The sequence below is a fragment of the Sycon ciliatum genome, chromosome 8 (genome assembly GCF_964019385.1).
Source record: "Sycon ciliatum chromosome 8, ocSycCili1.1, whole genome shotgun sequence".
In the NCBI taxonomy this organism is placed as follows: Eukaryota; Metazoa; Porifera; class Calcarea; order Leucosolenida; family Sycettidae; genus Sycon; species Sycon ciliatum.
This window is the reverse complement of record NC_088650.1, coordinates 13,193,713-13,197,498: the sequence shown is the minus strand read 5'-3', so window position 1 is coordinate 13,197,498 and position 3,786 is coordinate 13,193,713. Positions and strand designations below refer to the sequence as shown.

General features: G+C 47.8%; 1 long non-coding RNA gene across 1 annotated transcript; it reads left to right on the top strand.

Moving 5' to 3' along the window:
- Positions 1 to 1,179: 1,179 nt before the first annotated feature.
- On the top strand, positions 1,180 to 2,667 carry LOC135822986 (uncharacterized). The gene is made up of 2 exons (XR_010554583.1): positions 1,180 to 1,457; positions 1,609 to 2,667. It is a non-coding gene; the product is annotated as an uncharacterized LOC135822986 (long non-coding RNA).
- Positions 2,668 to 3,786: the final 1,119 nt, after the last annotated feature.

Below are 3,786 nucleotides of genomic sequence, written 5' to 3'. Positions count from 1 at the left end.
CTGAAAAAAGAATGTCAGTGCGCAAGTGGTGGGGGATTGTATTATCTGCATTTTGACATACATATCATATAATGGGATCCATATATGGTCGCGCGGTGCAAACCTCTAACTAAAGACCACCTGCCACTAACGACCACTTTTCCGGGCACCAAGGGGTGGTCGTTAGTTACAGGTTTTACTGTACTTTCAGATATACAGTATACACTGCTGCACACAGTGTTCCTCAACATACTAGACGTCGCACTCATATTCCCCACACCAAAGCCCATCTGCACACGGTTTTCTCCGCTCGCCAGAGAGTACTGTTTTCGCTGCATACTGCTCATGCTAGCGATGTTCCGCATACGGGTACTCAAATTATCGACTTGAGCAAGTTGAGGGAGCAGCAGAGTCCAGTGATTGTTTTTGCACTTGCAACCAATACTGGCATTGTCCCGGATATGTGCAGCGATGTCCATTCTGGCCAAATCATCGGCCGACTCACCTCCCAAGTCAGTGTCGATGCCAATCGCTTGCCAGGTTGTCATCAGAGTAGAATTCCTCGTCACTGCAGATCGTGGGACTACCAGCATCAATTCCTTTTACGCTCGATGAAAGTGTCGCCCTCAAATGACTCGTCGCTGTAGCCATCATCGTCTTCCTTCTGTTTCCGACTCGAATCCTCAAAATATTTTATCCTGCGCATGGAGTGCGATGATGTCGTCTTCTTCTGCTCCGCAGTACATTACTACTACTAGCCTCTTCTGTCGATACATCGATGACGATCAGTTTTAGGCGACTCAGCGCAACATGGAATACAAACTCTAACAAATAAACTTACTTGCAACAAAGAATTGCATCCGGAACAGTCCAGTCGACCGAGGAGAACAACAACAGCGACTCGCGTTGCACTGCACTTCGTATTTTTTTGCCGCGGAATTCAAATCGCGATTATCTCGACTTTTTCAAAAAAAGCTGTGGTCATGTTTTAGCGCGCTCGTACTTCACTTTTATTTGAGTTGGGGTGAACGAAATGAGATTTGTGGAAAATGACGCCACTTCCCGTGTTAGCCGCTGGTCGTATCATACAGCTCATATTCCATTGCAGGTGATGGGCGAACGTTCGTGTTGAGATCCGCTGAGCTTCCTCGTAGATCTACTCGTGGAGTTGAATTTGTGGCAGAAATTGCACTGAATAGACCGATCCCCTTATTATACTGGGTTCGAGCACGGGGGCAACCTCACTCGCGATCGAGCTAGTTTTTGAACGTGACAGCATCTTTGACAGTGTGTTTCAGGTTTGTTTTGGAATGTCTTCTGCTTAGTTCAAGTAGTTTGCGATGGCTTCGAGCGGTGCTAAACCTCCTGCTGGTAGGAGCAGAGTCTCCGAGAGAGACATGGACTGTGATGCCGCTGCAGGATTTTTTCAAGGTGCGGGAGGGAACGATCTCGGGCCACAAACAGGAGTTACTCCAGAGGTGAGTTTTTTTGTTGTTGAAATATTCGAATCGCGAATCGTGTTGTGAGATTTATTTTGTGCCTAGGCTACAGCAGACCATATTCCTTTCTCCTTGCGATCGGTGATGAAGATAATAGTAACCTTTTTCTGGTCTGTCTTTTCCTTTCCAGAGCCATCTTCTATGAAGGTAACCGTGGTGCTGCCAAGTCGCGATCAGCAGCCCTGAAGTGGAAAATCGATTTTCCAACGATCTGGTTGGACATCAGCCACTAAAGTACTTCTGATTTGCCTGTAGTGACACCAGCAGCCATCCTTGGACACCTTGCAAAGACAGGAAAAGCCACTGGTGGAAGCGACTGCTATGAGGTGACGATAGCAGTGCAGTGGTGATCGCTGTTTTGTCAAGTCGAAGGGCTAGCCAACCCAGAGGAAGCATAAAAAAACGATGAGCAGTGCGTGGTATTTGTTGAGCGTGAAGAGCTAGAGAAGGACAGTGCAAACACATGGACGGAGTGGATGGTGTTTGAAGAACAGTGTGCTGTGTGCCGGCTGGTGGTGATGGTGGTCTTTTTCAGCATGTATTCGTGCTGCTTCTTGTGCTGGAACACTTCTCGCCCAGGAAGGCAGATTGCGTGCTCCCTGGCCCTCAGTTGGCAATGGGGCATTTGTTCCAGGAACATTACCCCAGAGCCAATGATGAGTCGTACCTTTGACAAGTCGAAGCTTGCTGTTAATCGCAAGCGTAGCGCAGTGGATTGCTCCCTCTTCGAAGCACGAGGGCCAAAGCTTGCCGCTGTCTGCAGCAAAGTGTGTGTGCGGTTCTTTCGAACCTATGAATACACCCTGCATGTTCAGAGTGAACTATTTTCTAGTATATTTAACATCCTCAACCCGCCACCACCATGCGCTCTTGGCCGAACTTATGCACGAAGCATAAACACACCAGCACAGCAAGGACACTTCCGTTGACAGATAGTGTTTACGCCTCTAGACCGCTGTTTCTTTTCTTCGAGCTCATCGTTAGAGGAGGATAGTAGCAGGATACTAATGATGATATAATATAAGATGATAGACGGTTTATGGTCCGATATTGATGATTGAAGATCTAAGAAAGCAATGACAGTGATTGCGAAATGGATAATATTATCATGATTATATGCCAGTCTGGTAATGCGTTGTACTAGTGGACAGTATTGAAATCATCACTGCATTCGATGCAAATATTGGTATACCTTTGGTTTCAGTATTGGAAAAAAAGAGAAAGAGAACCTGGTTGATTTGGTTGCATCTGCGACTGGCTACCGGGTGTTGTGATCAGCAATGTTACCATGGGAGAAAGTAAGAGCGCACGGATCTGTTGGGTCTTGTTGTGCCGGTGCGAGAACCCTAAGTGCATGGCAAAATAGAACTGTTTCATCCACAATGCAGAATGTCTTGCGGTACATGGCATTGATGACTGAACATCTCGCCCAAATGGGGATCATGCCCAAACGGAGGAACAAGACATCTTTCCAGCTCAGCTAGCTATATAGTATATACCGTGAAACGGATGATTAACTTGTGCCACGCATGACAGCTTCTGTTCCATTCGGCCCAGGCTTAGACACATCAATGCCAATAGCAGCTGATCCTCCATTACATGCTCATTGGCGATTTACGGCCACCTCCAACTGTATCCGCCGTCCCTCAGCTTCCGTCTTCGCAGATCTGGCTCAGCGCAGTACATTTTCTCGGCTAAGCTCAAAGAAGTTCCACAGAGCGGTCCAAACACCTGAAGGCAAACCAGTCAGAAACTGGAGCGGCTCAGAGTCTTTCTTTATGTTATTGTACGTAAGCTGTTTTTCGGCTTTCTTCACCCCATCGTCCAACTGCTCCACGAGACTCTGTACACGAGCTCTACTTGCTGCCAACTCCTGATGCAGATGCTGCACTTCCATTACAGGACCAAACTGCACTAAGCCAGGTTCCTTTCCAACTCAAAATGCCGTTGCCTCTCAGCAAAATACTGGTTTGCGAGCATGGGGAGCTCGTGATGCATACGCTGCACTTCCATGACCAAACTGCACTAGGCTCAGCAAATACTGTTTTGCGAACATGGGGAGCAGAGCGCCCAGACTCCACTCTCTTGCGAAAAGCAAACCTGGTACCGTAGGACAGCTGTTTGGCTTCCTGGACTCATCCTGCCCTTGTAGAGCTGGGCAAAACGATTTCGACTTCGGGATCGAAATGATCGCTGCAACTCAAATATTCAGAGTGACCCTAAAACTACGTCCTTCCTCAGTCACGGGGAATAGCCTGGATCCGCTTGCTCCAGGCCGCTGTGGCTCCACACGAGGAAAGGAGTGAAA